The sequence below is a fragment of the Natrix helvetica genome (assembly GCF_964273705.1).
Source record: "Natrix helvetica genome assembly, chromosome: 2".
NCBI classification, from domain to species: Eukaryota; Metazoa; Chordata; class Lepidosauria; order Squamata; family Natricidae; genus Natrix; species Natrix helvetica.
The window spans coordinates 85,222,187-85,238,526 of NC_138552.1; the positions used below are offsets into that span (position 1 = coordinate 85,222,187).

The 16,340-nt window shown below is 43.8% G+C and overlaps 1 long non-coding RNA gene across 3 annotated transcripts in view; it reads left to right on the plus strand.

Annotated features, from left to right (window-relative positions):
* LOC309386980 overlaps positions 1-16,340 on the plus strand; it is a 45,929-nt gene that overhangs the window by 11,822 nt on the left and 17,767 nt on the right. For 2 of the 3 annotated variants that reach the window (XR_014174523.1, XR_014174524.1), the window contains exon 2: positions 6,028-6,146. This is a non-coding gene — a long non-coding RNA (uncharacterized lncRNA). Of the gene's footprint in view, positions 1-6,027; positions 6,147-11,812; positions 12,623-16,340 lie in introns of those variants that run through there. The other variant, XR_014174525.1, reaches the window with a different exon arrangement.

The following is a 16,340-nucleotide window of genomic DNA, read 5'->3' on the forward strand; positions in this document are numbered from 1 at the left end:
CTGGGGCCAGCCAGAGGTGGCATTTGCCAGTTCTCCGAACTACCCAAAATGTCCGCTACCAGTTCTCCGAACTACTCAAAATGTCCGCTACCAGTTCTCCAAAACCTGTCAGAGCCTGCTCGATTTCACCCCTGGTTTATGGGTCTCTGATGAGCTGGATAGGAGGTATTCAGGTGGTTGTGTTGATCTCCTTGCTGTGGTCCCCTACTTCAGACTTCATGTGTAAACAATGGATCCAGGAGTCTTGCTCTGCTATTTTGAGAGTTGTCAGAAGGACCTGGAAGGGTTCTCTTCACCTGGGCTGCAACAGGGAACTCCTAGTGAATAACTGTATCCACACCCAACCCCGTGCTTTGAAGGGACGTAAAATGTCCTTTAGCGAGAGAGTTTGATCTGAGCACTTCATAGTCAAGTTGGATAGGCAACTTGAGTGGTTTGCAACAACCTACTGAAAAGTAGACAAGTGATAATACTGAATTTCCTGTGTAATGTAGCTGTTTTTGATTGTATTAGCAATGCAGTTTGCTAATGTTAATTCATATTAATATTAAGTTGTTAATAAACAGAATAACAGAGTTGGAAGGGATCTTGGAGGTCTTCTAGTCCACTGTCTACTCAAGCAGGAAACCCTATATCATTTCAGACAAACTATTGTCCAGTCTCTTCTTAAAACCTTCATTGTTGGAGCACTCAAAACTTCTGGAGGCAAGCCATTCCACTGATCAAGTAAATGTCAGGAAATTTCTCCTTAGTTTTAGATTGGTTCTCTCCTTTAGTTTCCTATCTATTGCTTCTTGTTCTTCTTTCAGGTGCTTTGGAGAATAGGTTGACCCCCTCTCCTTTGTGACAATGTTTTAGATATTGGAACACTGATATCATGTCACCCTTAGTCCTTTTTTTAAGGAGTGGTATGATTTGCTAGGAAAGTGCAAGTTTGCAAGTTTCCATTTCTCTTTTTCTCTCATATAAATTACTCAGTCTTTTATAGCCTAGTTGTTGTAACTAAGATAGTGACACAATAATTTTCTCAAGAATTACAACTGAGAATATTGGTTGTAAAGGTATCTTATCTAATATCTAGAAAGAGCTGAGCAAGGCTGGCATGCAAATACCATTACAATATCAAATGGCATTCATTAAATGTATGTCTTGTGTTTTCCTCCAACGTGGCAATTACGCTAGCTATAATAATAAATAATAATAAATAAATGGGGGTATGCAAAATGTTTCATGGCTGAACTAGTATGTGCTCAGAATAGCCGCGTTCAGGTGTCCATGCTCAAACTGAAACACATTTGAGCAAAATGTTTCTGAGTGGGGAAAATAGGAAGAAAGGAAAAGCAACATCAGAAAAGGAGAACTAGGGAAAAGAAAGTCTGTGAAGATAGAGAGGTACAAAATCAAAGAAGCAAGATCACGAACAAAACAACAACAACAAGACTTACACAAACTTCAGTAAGGTATCCCCAAAGTCTTGGTGTTAATGCAAAACTGGAACCTGCCCAAATAATATTCAGCCATCATTCATAGTGAACTCATTAAAGTAGAAACTTTTTGAATGATTTTAAGGTTTATTTCTTGGTGTTTTGCTACTGAATTGCAGTAGAATCCCCTTTATCTCTTGATTATCTATGCTTAATTGTCTATTGTACTTTCCCCAGAATGTCTCGCATTAGGGCAGGTAGACCACTGTCCTTAAATTTAATCTGGCCAGCTCCTCCATTCTTCCCAGTGTTACCTTTCCCCCACCTCTACATAACCATAGTCACTCTTGAATTCAGTCACAGTATATCCAACTGACCCACCAAATCTTTTCTTTGTTTGGGAGTGGCAGAAGAGGTGGTGCATACATTCAAGGGTGCCATGATAGCTTAGGGAAAGGAAGATCCTGTGAAAATTAACAACTAAGCTGACCTAGAATCCATGAGAGCAGAAGATTGAGGGACACCAGTCCTATTTGGCCCATGAGACTCCTCCAGAAGTGTCTTCATGAACAGAGTTTTGCTTTGGCCAGAATGGCTTGCCTGAACTTCTAAGAACTTGTTTGATTTCAGATTTGAAACAAAACATATTTATTTTTTAAATGAAGGTTAAAAAACAGAATCATAATTAAACATAAATAAAGCAATTGTCATTCCTTGCTTATAAGAGGCTAAGTAGAAGGATCTAGCCTGAATTATGTGGCAGATACAGCCACTGTCTGTATTTACATGATATGTTGAACCACATTTCAACCTAGTGTGTTGTGTGAACCTAGCCTATGAACTAAGAAAAATGAGATAGCAAATATAGGGCTCATGGGGATGCAAGTACTAAGAAGATCTTTGTTTATGCCCCTACTAAATGTGTTTCTAAAGGGGCATGATAGCTCCATGGTTAAAGATGCTGAGTTTGTCATATGGAAAGCTGACAGCCTGGTTTGAGACCCAAGTGCCCACAATGAGGTGAACTCCCAGTTCCTGTCCACCTAACAGTGAGTAGACAAATAGGTACCACTTTGGTGGGAAGGTAACTGTGTTCTGTGTGCCTTTGGCAGATAGCCATGCTGGTCATGTGACCACAGAAATGTCTTTGGACAATGCTGGCCTTCTCGGTTAAGAAATGGAGATGAGCACTGCCCCCTAGAGTCAGACACGATTGGACAAGGGAAACTTTTACCTTTAAATGTGCTGCTATTAGTGAGACTGAGCTAAGAATCTTTCCCAAAGACCTTAAAGATCAGGTAGGTTTATTTGGGAGAATGCCATTTTTCAGAGAGTCTGATCGTGTGATGCATGTGACGCCAAACAAGATACAAAAAACAAAACAAAACAGAAAGCCCCTAACAGGAACAACGTAGCAGCATATGCTGTGTTGCAAATTAACATTATTTCCTATGTGGGTGCTTTGCTAGTCCCTGAAAAACTGATCCCAGTATGAGAGTGAGTAACTGGCAGACTGCACATCCATTTCCTTGGATTCAGCATGAGACAGAAGTAAAATTGTGGCAACTACTACATCTTCTATGACGATTCTGTCAAGCAGCAGCTCACTTACCTTTTGAAGGACTAGTGAAGACAGGCAGGCAGAGGGGCATTTCTTCCCTCTACCTGGGTCTCCAGGTATGAGTGGCAACAGGGAAAATATGCCAGTTCACATCTGATTCATGAATAGTGGGGAAAGCTATTTGATAGCTTCTATGATGAGGTGCCCATTGTGGGGTAAAAGGGGCTGTCAGGTTGGTGTTTTTAGTTACGTAACTCCTTGTTTTTCCAGTCAACAATGCTTATGTGGAAATTCACCTGACACCAGTTTCAATCTCTTGACAGTTTCAATCTTTGAACTTTTGAACTTGAGAACAACCAGATTGACATCATTCTGTGCAATTAGGAGGAAACAATATTTAATTCTGTGCCATAAATACCTCAGCAGCTGATCTGGCAGCCATATTGGGTGTTGCCGTGATAGCTCCACGTGAATTTCCAGGTTACTGCAATGCATGTTACCTGGCTCTTATCTTTCAAGGAAGTAAAGGAAGAAGAGATATGTGGCACTCTTGGAAGCACCTAGTCAAGCCGAAACCGAAAGATAATGGGCATCTTGTGACTCCATTAAATATTTTTCTTCATGCTCCACCCTAAGTCTTATTTTGGTTTGCTGCCTTGTTTGCATGGTAGAGTGATGATCAAGTCCACATAATTGGGATTTATTTAGAAGTGTGGTTAGCAAAATTCTGGTTTAGTGCAAAGTTTATATTTTGTACTAAACACAATTTATAATTTATTACTGCTTCTCTATTAGTTCAAGGAGATCTGTAGTTCAAATGGAACCCTCTTTAGACACCAAGTATCAGATAGTGAATAGGAAATGGTGGCCTCCGTGATGAGGGCTCTGTTCATCTGGTTTTTCTCTATGTCCGTGATGGCGAACCTCTGGCATGCGTGCCACAGGTGGCATGCGGAGCCATTTTTGAGGGCATGCGGGGTGTTGCCCTGTCAGCTCCACTGCGCAGGCGCGTGCTGGCCAGCTGATATTCGGCCTTGATTTTTGGCCGTTTTTCACCCTCTGGAGGCTTCCCTTACGCCAGGGGTGTCCAAACTTGGGAACTTTAAGACTTGTGGACTGGGAGTTGAAGTCCACAAGTCTTAAAGTTCCCAAGTTTGAACACCCCTGCCTTACGCAAACCGGAAGTTTGGGAATGGACTTCCGGTTTGTACGTTGGGCTGTTTTTCACCCTCCCCAAGAAGCCTCCTTATGCCGGGCAGCGGGGTGTGTCACGCGCACATTTGCAAGGGGCACAGCATGTAGGCACGCAAGCACACGCGATAGTGCATGCGTGCTTTTGGCACCCGAGGTGAAAAAAGTTTGCCGTTACTGTTTTATGTGCTGCTTTGCTTTCCTGTGCACAATTGGAGTGTAAAACACTTTTGGAGTATAGATAAGTTAAAGTCCAGTTTTCACATGCAGTGAAGCAATTCAGTCCTCTCTATAACTTTCTCCTTGACATGAATTATTTCCTTATTAGGGTGGAAATATAATGTTAGGTACAAAGAACCAGAACAACACTATGAGCTGGTTTGAGAAGTTTCTTTATTGATACTTGCCTATTTACAAGAATCTCACTAGACTAACCACACCCTCCTGGGAATAACTGGATTAAGGCTCCAAGGGTTTTAGTGGTGTGTGTGTGTGAGTGAGAGGGGAGGGGGAGTGAGAGGGAGGGAGGGAGGGAGGGAGGGAGGGAGAGAGAGAGAGAGAGAGAGATAGAGATTATTTTAGCCAAGTTCAGATACGTTTGGCGAAAGCAAAGACGATCCCAAGTGCAGGTTAACTTCTAATGATTTACTTTGACTCCTGTGCAAAGTTTTGGCAGTATTAGAAACATCACTGTTTACATCACCATCTTCTAGGATGTTCTTTTTACTTCCCCTTTTAACCAAAGCTCTGGAATTTTCTAGCAGCTCCCATCCAAATATTAATCTTGATTAAATTGCAAGCTCAGTCAAATCAACTAGATCAATTTTATGTGTCACTAGCTTGATCAGTTTTGTACGTACCACACTTTAATAAGTCCTATTGAGTTTAAAGTTCAATGAAATTTACTCCGGGGTAATGTGCATAGGATTCAAATCTTTATTTGTCCCGGGTTCCCAACATACCTCAGGTTCTTCATATTGTTTCCCCTTATGGCAGCATAGTTTGGTTTAACTCACTGATTTTAAACCTGCGCCAACAAATAATTCCTTCATTTTTAATAGCTACCTTGTGTAACTGATGTCACTGAGGCAAACTATATATCAGATAGATTCCGTATCATCTCTTTCCAGTTGTGTTTCCTACAGCAGTCATTTGTTTGGGTTTCCAGAAAAAAATGTATGGAATACAACAGTGGCCCAAATATTGCATATGCCAAGTGGCATCAGTTGGTGAATAAATTTGAGTTCAGAAGACCTGGAGATACCTGATAGTTGCAAGTCTACCAGCTTGTCTACAGAAGTCAAGAACCATGTGAAAGATTGATGAAAGGCTAAGAGTGATGAAAGGCTAAGACCCAAGTTGTAAAGTCACACCAGGGAAGATCACAGCTTTCAAAGTACTAGGACCATAATGGTGAACCTATGGCATGCGCGCCCAAAGTGGCACGTGAAGCCATGTTGCCCGGCATGTGCTGCCTTGCCTGTTAGTTTTCCAGGTTTCTGGCATGCATGTGTGCATGATGATCAGCTGTCTTTCATGCGCACGGCAGTGCCGAAAACTGGTGTGCGCATGCATGCTGGCCACCTGATAGTCAAATACGCATGCGTGCCAGAACCCGGACATTCGGCTTTTCCAGAGTGCTATCCCTTCAGGTGTGTGGCAGTGCCGAAAACTGGCCTGCACATGTGCGCTAGAACCTGGAAATATGGTTTTTCCAGAATGCAGCCCCGATGAGCATGTGCAATGTTTCCACATGACCTTTTTGGCACTTGGTGCTGAAAGGTTCTCCATCACTGAACTAGGATTCAGAGGAAGGAAACCTTACTCCTTATCCCCGCTCTATTTTTTCAGGAACCAAATACTGGAATGTTGCATTGTGTGCATGTCCCAAGTGATTACAAAAGTGAATTACAAGTTGGATCATGAGCTGAAGGTGGGGAACATTGTCATCAATCTTTTATCGTGATCAGGTAAGTCACCAGTTTCCACAGAGTTTACTGACACCGTAGATATTTTCAGGGAGGAAGAATCTGCTGCAACTATGACTGCAGTTGGGACCTGCAACTCAGTCGTTAAGTGAAGTGGTTATTTTCATGATTTTATTATGTCAGCTTTCCTTTGCTTTACAGACCTGCAAAGAAAGACCATAAATGCAAGGGTTGGTTGCAAGCTTCCTTGTTCATCACTCTTGTAACTGCTAATAGCCTCTAAACGGAACTGTCCCTAAATGAGGACTACATACTGTATATTTGGTAGCATTTGCCCAGGGTTTAATGGATCCGTGAGTTTCCGAAGGATACCTGGAGATCTCCCCAAACTCCTGGCTGAGTGATTAGTTGACTCTGGAATAAATGGGTGGCAGTGACTTTTGGCAGACTACTCCCTGGGACGTCTCTCAGGGAACCACCAATCCAGGGAAGTTCCTGGTTTATGAACAAGCTCTGACAGATAAGATAGGAAAAGGAACACTTGGAGCAATACTAAAATAGAACTGAGACTAAATGTGGCTGAACCTGGATAAGAACTCAGGTTGGACTCCACCATGGTAGTAAGAGTGGTGCACAGGTCTTACTTCTCTGCTCATGTTGTATCTGTAGGTAGCTGCCCAACAATATTGTTTGAAACTACTTGGTCTTCCTTAGGGAAGGCTACACCAGAAGATTAGAAGAAATTCTTGCCTCATCTAGATGATAAAACTGTTTATATTTCTTGGTAGCAGGATGTCAGCTGGGTACATTCAGCTAAGTTGAAATAAGCTTGTCTTATGAAATTATCTCAGATTGATCTGAGTCTGTGGAAACTGAAGAAGTAGATACAGTTCTCTCTGCTGTAAGTTCTGCTATTTGTAGACTACATTTTTGCAGTAGATGTATTCCTTGACTTACGGCCGCAATTGACCAAAATTTATGTTGTTAAGAGAGACATTTGTTAAGTGAGTTTTACCCCCTTTTACAACCTTTCTTGTTGCAGTTGTTAAGTGAATCCCTGCAGCAGATAAGTTAATAACCCGGTTGTTAAGTGAATTTGGCTTCCCCATTGCTTGTCAGAAGGTCACAGTAGGGGATCACGTAACATTGGGATCAGTGGTGGGATTCAATTTTTTTTACTACTGGTTCTGTGGGGTGGCTTGGTGGGTGTGGCTTGGTGGGCATGGCTAGGCGGTCATGTGACTGGATGGGTGTGGCTGGGCGGTCATGTGACTGGGTGGGCAGGGCCAGCGAGTGGTGGCATTTGCTGAACTGTAGAATCGTTTCTACCGGTTCGAGAGAACCGGTCTGAAGCAGGTGAATACCACCTCTGATTGGGATGCAGCAATAGTCATAAATATGAGTCAGTTGCCAAGCATCTGAATTTTGATCACATGATCAGGGGGATGCTACAAAGGTTGTAACTGTGAAAAAATGTTATAAGTCACATTTTTAATGCTTAGGATGGTCACTAAGTCAATAAAAATTGTTCTGCGCATGTGCAGAAGCAAAAAACAAGAACCGGAGAACTGGTTCAGGGGCGTGGCAGGCTTGGGTTGCTGCCAGTTCCAGCGACCCAGGCTGCCAAACCACAGCCACTTCGGCCGATTAGTTATACCACCACTGGTATAACTAAGGCCTTTTCTATCCCGTAACTTGGCCTGAAACCAGATTGCATTTCACTGAAGGCTTGTAACCTGGAGGATCTACTCAGACCTATAGCTGTTGCTTGAACAGACTACTCCTGAATATTTGGACCCCCTTGTACTTCCAAGATTTAAAATAGTAGGAAAATATAAAGTATATTTGGGACCAGCTGATTATACCCATCCCTAAGTGGAGATCTTTATTTTACTCTGTATTGGCTTCTTATAAGCTACTCTGTGCTTACAAAATTGGAGCTTACAGTATTTTATGGCTTTTGTTTTACTTTTAAAGATTTGCTTTCTTACATAAGGTAAGCTAGAAGATACATAAAAGATCCTGTTTTTCTGGTTCTGAACAATAGCATACAAAATTATTGGCAAAGGTTTACTTGTGCAGATAAGAACAATGTAAAGTATGTCTGGGCGGCTCCATACACACACACACACACACACACACACACACACACACACACACACACACCAGCCAATGCGAGGGGAAAGCAAAAGCCAGAATGCCAAGTGTCCGCACAGAGCTTTTATTCCTGAGCTGGAACCTAAGAACACAATGAGTAATCAATCAAAGCCAGCTCTGGGAGCTTATAGATAGAGATAGAAGAAGATAGATTGCCATGCGCTTTGGGGAGGAAACCCTTGGGGTTGGTGCAGAAGGCATTGGTACATTCCAGTGACTCTCTGCCTAATGAATTATCTCAGATTGTTGAAACTTCCGGTGTTGAGCAGCTCAATGTCACAAACCAACAAGAAAATAAGTTGAGTTGGCATGACTCAACTTTCAGGATGTTCCTTGATGCACCAAAACTTTTTCTTTGTAAGTTTAGAGATAAAAGCATGCTTGAGCTTGTTCTTTTGTTCTTCTGTTGGGTAGAAGCCCTCATTTCATTCCTTCCCTAACTGGAAGGAGAACTGAGGGTGGCATCTGGCGTGGTGGTGGATGAATTTTTTAGAATCTTTGTACTGGGAGAAAAAGCAGCCATTAATGAAAACCAGATGTGCTGTGTCTTTATACAGCCAGTGAGAACTGAATTGGAGGAAACAATGATGCAATGATGACTCAGAGGCACGGTGACAGGCAGCTTTTTTGTGGGGTGGGTGCTCTAACTTCATAGGAGGCTTTTAAATGCAACTGATTCAGACGTCTTTGCAGATTAGCAGAACTTTCATGTCTCAAGGTAATATTCCCTTTTGAGAAAAGTCTGCATATTGCAGGAAAAGAGTGTGTTCATGTGTGTTTGTGTGCATATGTGTGTGTGTGTGTGTGCTTTAAAAAAAACTTACAGTACCAAGGACAGCTCCGTTCCTGCAGATTCATGTGGATTAACTGCACCAGTGAAGTTTCAACTAAGTGAATGGTTACATTGCCTCTTGTTTTTTCTTTAGTTTATGGAATGGATGGGGTGATATTTTATAGACAGGTTGTAAAAAATACACTTGAAGGAGAAGAATATTCATGAGTAGCCTGGTTCACATGTTAAACCAAAATGTTCTTGTAGTTGTCAACCTTGTTTATGATGGTGCAGATTTCTTAATCCTGGATGCTCTCCAGACATCTGGACATCAACTCCCACAATTTATAGTCCAGCCTTAATATTGCTGAGGATTCTGGAATTGTTCCATATATCTGAAGGACGCCAAGATTAGGGAAGAATGGCACTGTGTTTTGCAAATCCCTAGCCAATGGGAGATTGAACATGGCTTAGCATTATATCTGACCCCAGACAATGTGAACCAACACATCAGATCCCATTGTGATGCCCTGGACAAGTAGATGCTACATTTGGCCGAGTTGTTTTTGTAGCTCAATATTGTATATGCTAACTATCAATTATTTTCATGACTTTAGGCAGGTTCTTTCTGGAAATAATAGAGCCAAGTGCATGTGAATCAGATGTTCCTTCCCTGAGCTACAGCTCGTTCTATGTGAACACACTTAGATATCTAGCAAACCTTGGTTGACCTAAAAAAGCTAAGTAGGTCAGATAAGGTTACTACTGTAATGAAATATCACCAGGTCACCAAGTTGCTAAGGTCGAAAAACATTGTTTTAGTTCATACCAAAGGTGGATGGAAAAATAAGGAGAAGGTCCTTAACAATATCTAAATAATATTGAGATGAGAGCATTTTTATATGCTAAAAGCCTTCCCCCCACCCCACAGGCATGCATATACTATTTTTCTGGGAAAGGGGAGAGAGAGAGATGTGATAGAACGGGGTATAATAGAATGAGTTCCAGAAACAAGAAATCACATGTACATATTCAAAGCAGGAACAATACCAGGAACCATTTTTCTGCCTTTCAGCTGATTTACAGCAATTGGGCAGAATGTGCTGGACATTTGTCCCTGATTCTTATTAAACACCACTATCAGAACATTATTATGCCCCCCGACCCCTCCGGTTCAATCATGTCTGATTCTCAGACACTACTTGGACAAGTCCCTGTGACAGTACAAAACACTGCGCGACAGTTGGAAACTGCTGCGCGGTGTTTTGTTGCCACCTTTACAGCCGCGCAGCCGCGCACCTTAGAGGGAACAGTGCTAACAACATTGTGATGATTAGTGGTACCTCTCCCCCCATCTTTTGCACTGTACCATACAGAGGGGGTATTCAGCTGGTTCGCACTGATTCACCCGAACCGGTGGCAGAAATTTTGCCCAGTTCAGCGAACAGGTAGTAATGGCCAGCTGGCCATGCCCCCGAAACAGTCCCACTGTCACTGGTTGCTCACCTGGCCCTTTCGGTCGCCGTTTGCTTGCACCGCCTCTTTGCATATCAGCTCTCAAAGAGGCCAGCACCTGGCTGCAGGCCGCAGGCTGCTGAACAGTCCTCCGGTCAGCACTTGGACTTGCAAGGCAATGGGAATGTGCATGTGTGAAGAAGATGGCAGTGACAGCAGTTGCTTTTTCACTGACTGGAGGACTTTTCAGCCGCCTGTGGCCAGCCGCCAGCCTTTTTGAGAGCTGGTATGCAAAGAGGCAGCGGCTGGGAGGTTTCTTTGCCAGCCAGCCCTTCCCAGCAGCAGTAGCTGGCTGGGGCTACCCTAAACTCTGGTCAGCTTGTCTTCTGGACTGAACCAGCCCATGAAAAGTAAGCAACCAAAGAGGTGGTGGTGGTGGTGGGAGGAAGTGGGGAAACGGGGGTGACTAGCAAAGGGAGGGTGGGGGTAGATAGGGAAAAATCCTAAAAATTTCCTCCCTTTTCCTGTGGGTGTCTTTAGATGGGAGGGCAAGTGACTGAGTGGGCATGGGCGTGTGTGATGTAAAGTTGGCCACACCCACTCAGTCACTTGGGCCCCCCACCTAGCCACACCCCACCAAACCGGTAGTGAAAATTTTTGAATCCCACCACTGGCACTATACCTCATGTAAAGCATAGTGACCCTATTGTTTTTAGGAGCAATTGTGGCACATTCTGTGAATCAGAGATTTGAAAGGCTGGAATTAGTAAATCCAATTAGTAAATTGGAAAAACCGAGATTGCACATTAATTCAAGAACAAAGTATTAACGTAGTAAAATGCTTCCTGGGCCAATAACCCTGCCTCTTCCATGGTTCAACAAGCCTTTTGAACCTATCTCCTCACAAGGAAACCCAGAAGACCTTACTGTTCGTTCCTGATAGAATTGCCCTTCTGGGATTCATCCTGCAGAATCTGTTTCCCTTTTCAAACACCTTTCATGTCACCAGCTAAGCCCATTAGTAGGGAACAAGATATGCTGATTGAAAACCATTGATGCTCATGGTTACATGCCATACTTTTCCAGAAACTTGCCGGTATGTTGTGCAAACCTTGCTCCGGTGTTAATTGTAAGTTCTCTGTGCTTCAAATTTGAATATTGGTTTGCTTTCATATAATGAATTATTCACCTAACAATGTTAAATGTGCAAACTGTGCCAATGTGAAATACAATTCCTGATTGGGGACTGGCCTGTGGAAAAGTTTGAAAAAAACCCGAAAACCTCCCTGGGTGGAGTTGCCAACCAGTTCTCTTTATCTTTTAGGCGGTGGCTTCTTGTCATCTGGGAAGTAGGTATTATGTTTTCTGGCAGCAGCACTATTGCAAAAACCCATGACCATTTGCATGAAGTACACAAAGAAGCAGAATATACCTGTAGCAGGATGGCGGACAGATGCATTCTGGGACGTGTTGTTGTCTGAGGGATTCAGTGTCCCTTTTGAGTTGTATAAACAGGACTCAACTTGGATTCTGCAAGACAAAAGTCCTGAAGATCATCGGATTGTCGGGGACATAGAATCAAACTTGTGTATCACCCTTTTGTTTACCTGTGGTCTGATGCAGAGCTGTAACTCAGAAAAACAAATAGTAGGTAGCAGCTGGAAGATGAAGTCCCTGAATATTGACACACATAGGTGAGTGAGATTATTTGTGAGCAATGTGGCAGAAAAATTGCTTGCTGTGCTGGAAATGTCATCAGACACCGGGTTCATATCATATGTGGCGGACTTGCATAGAAGCTAAAAGATATTGGACTAAAATCCACACTTGGTTGGAGAAAATGATACACAAACACATAGACTTTAAACCAGAGATCTTTTTATTGGGAATTATACCGGAAACATATAACAGAGAACTGAAATATTTGATTGTAAATATGCTAATATCAGCTAGAATTGTATTTGCTAAAAACTGGAGAAATGGGAAAATACCAATACAGGAGGAAGTTATTCATAAAATAATGGAATGTGCTGAAATGAGTAAATTGACCTTTGAAATTAGAGAACAAGAAGATAAACAATTTTATAGGACAGCGATGGCGAACCTTTTTTGGCTCGTGTGCCATAAGTGGGGGGAGTGCAGGGGGGTCATGTGTGGGTGTGCCACAACCATAAAGCAATGCGCGACCCCCAATGCACATGTGCGCACTACAGGTGCTCCCCCCCATTTTTACATGCTTTTTTCGCCCTTCCCAGGCTCCAGAGGCTTTATAGGAGCCTGGGGAGGGCGAAAACAGCCTCCCCCGCCCCCCCAGACGCCCTCCGGAGGCGTCAGAAGCCTCCGGACAGTCCCTGAAGCCTTTGGAGCGCTCAAAACGATCCTCCGAGCAAACCAGAAGTCACTTCCGGTTTGCTCAGAGGGCCGTTTTAAACGCTCCAAAGGCTTCAGGGACCGTCCGGAGGCTTCCCTGACGCCTTCAGAGCGCTCAAAACGACCAATGACTGAACGATAAAGTGTTTGATCCTCGAACTCAGGACTTGGTTCACGTGTTAAGTTGTGAAAATCTGTTTGCATGGGTGTCTTTGTTGTGCTAGCATCTTTCATGCTGGCTACATCCACACAACCCATTTAAGCTACCTACAGCTACATAACCATGGAGCTTGGGCTAGAGCAAACATGAGGATTCAATTGAAACGGGCCTGTAGCAATCTTCCAAAATAGCCCATATTTCTTGGGCAGTTGCATCAGGTGGAAAGATACCTTGGATCTCAATTTCCATTGACATGAGTAAAGTCACTTCCGGTTTGCTCGGAGGGTCGTTTTAAGCGCTCCGAAGGCTTCAGGGACTGTCCGAAGGCTTCAGGGACTGTCCGGAGGCTTCCCTGACGCCTCCGGAGGGCGTCCAGGGGGGCGGGGAGGCTCTTTTTGCCCTCCCCAGGCTCCTAAAAAGCCTCTGGAGCCTGGGGAGGGCGAAAAATGGCTTTAAAAAAGGGTGAACTTAGCTGGCCAGCGCACGCATGCGCGCTGGCCAGTAACAGGGCAGCGCCTCGCGTGCCCTGACAAATGGCTCCGCGTGCCACCTGTGGCACGCGTGCCATAGGTTCGCCATCGCTGTTATAGGATATGGGATTTATTTTATTCGTGGTTAAATAAAAAAATATGGAAATGAAAGCTACTAGAACTAGAGAATATAGTAAATGTAAGAACAATTGAATGATATAGAATAGAACATAGAAATATTTTACTACTGGAAATATCTGAGATGATATAATGAATTGCTACGGTGTAAATGATCCCAATACTTAATATATCTTGTGGAAAATGAAGAATAATGAGGATAGTCAAATAAACGAGGTATAATAATAATAATGTATATAAATATTTTTGATTTGATAATATGTGATTATATATGAATTGTAAGTGATAACTATGGAAGGGATGCACAGAAACCTTGTAACCAACCGGCACACTGTTTGTAATTGAAGATGGCTTTATGTTTTTTGTTTTGTTTCTTTATGTTTGTCTAAAAATAAAAACGTATATATATAAAAAAATAAAGAAAAAATGGTTGCTGAATGCCATGATGTATTGACCAAGAGTGATGACCTTTTAACCTTCCTTTTAACCTCACTCAACTATTATTTCTAGCAGCTCCAGCCAACATAACTAAGAATTGTGCACCAGCAATATCTACAGACCAAAATGTTTGATCCACTGCCTGCCTATATAACTCCCTCATATCTTGTGACTATATTCATACCTGCAACCTCAGGAAAGGTGGTTTTGCAAAATGATTCTTTGGATGGAATTGACTTTTTGGTTCTTGAACCTGGCTCTGATTGTCTGAGGCAAAAATATGAATGCTTGACCATCAATTGCAATAGTTGGAGCAATGTTTCTGAATCTTGACAATTTTTAGATGTGTGGAGTTCTTTCATTTCAATTCCCCTGGCTGGGGAGTTCTGGGAATTGAACTTCACACATCTTAAAGATACTAAAGTTGAGAAAGACTGAACTGAACTGGAATCAAAACTCCCCCGACCCCGACCCCACTATGCTTTTCCCATATGCCTGCATGTGGAGGAAGCATGAATGAGTGATAATGGTTACTGAATTTTTCCAGGCACAAGCCTGGAATCACAATGTGAGTTAGCAGAGCAGTATGTAATCTGTTTCTCTTGTTTGCTCAGGAAGAGTAGACTGCCGTTGGCTGTAATTTGGTCCAAAGGGATGTCATTCAGCATCGAAGACTTGAGATTGTTATCAAAATACTTTGCACATGTGATCAATATCCAAGGCTGAGAAAGGGATGGCAGAAAGTCCAAATTCCTTGTAAGAGTTGGAAAAAGGGAGACAGGACTTTAAACCCTGGAACTCCTTGGCTGGCAAGCAGAGAAAGTGATAAACGTTTTCCTTCTCTCTCTCCCCCTCTCCCTCTCTTTCTCTCTTTCATTCTTTGAGGGAGATGGTTGTTAAGAAATAAGAAATGTAAGTACCTTGTTTCTCCGAAAATAAGACATATTTTCTTTTGACCACCGAAATATGGTCTTGGCCTTATTATCGGAGGAGGGGGCTTATTATTTTGGAGCCAGACTCTTTGAGAGCCCGCTCGTAAGAGAGCAGCTGCATAGCAACCCCTCTCTCTGGCTAGTCAGAGCGCCACTCACTGACCAAACGGTATTCCAAAGGCACCAAGCTGAGCGAGCAGGGGGGAGGGGGCACTGGTGCTCGTGTGGCTTGGCACCTTCTGGATACCACTGGGTTGGTGAGTGGCACTCTGCCCAGCCGGAGGAGGGGCGGTGTTATCCACTGGGCTTATTTTCAGGGGAGGGCTTATATTTTTGCCCACCCCAAAAATCTGGCATGGCCTTATTTTCAGGACATCTGGACTTTTGTCAACTGGCTTGCACTTATAAAAGTTGCAGCAACCTGCCGTCTTTGTGGTCACTAGTTACAATCTTCCCTGCCAGCTTCTCAGAAGCAAAGTCAATGGGAAGCCAGCGAGGAAAGTTGCAAGTTGTTCTTGTAAGTGGCTCACACACCTCTCCATCTGGCAGCAGCCATCCCTTATCCTGCTGCACTCACACTACACCAGCCACCACCTTGCTCCTCCCACCCCTTACATGTATTTACAATACAGTAGAACCTCTGGCCATGACCATAATCAGAGAGCAACAGCCAAAGGGCCAGATATGGTCCAGAGTCCATAAAATGCCAAGATCTGCTTTAGAAGATGGAGTTGCTTTGCTTCAAATGTGAAGCCGCTGGGTGAGATCATCCGTGGTTTTGGGGTTGAGTATCACCTCTACGCTGATGCTACTCAGCTGTATATTTCAACCCCAAACCACCCCAACGAGGCTGTTGAAGTGATGTCCCGGTGCTTGGAAGCCGTCGGGGTCTGGATGGGGGACAACAGACTTAAACTCAACCCCTCCAAGACCGAGTGGCTGTGGCTACCGGCACCTCGGTTCAGCCAGCTGATTCCATCGCTGGCCATAGGGGGCGAACAATTGCCCCCTGTGGAACGGGCGTGCAATTTGGGCGTCCTCCTTGATGCCCAGCTGTCAATGGATGACCATGTGGCAGCCGTGGCGAGGGGGGCGTTCCACCAGGTTCGCCTGGTGCGCCAATTGCGCCCCCTACTGGACCGGGATGCCCTACGCACGGTCACTCATGCGCTGGTGACGTCCCGCCTGGATTACTGCAACGCTCTCTACATGGGGCTGCCCTTGGGATGCGCCCGGAGACTGCAGTTGGTTCAGAACGCAGCCGCGCGGGCTGTGATGGGGAGTACGAGGTACTCCCACGTAACACCTCTCCTGCGCGAGCTGCACTGGCTACCTGTGGTTTTT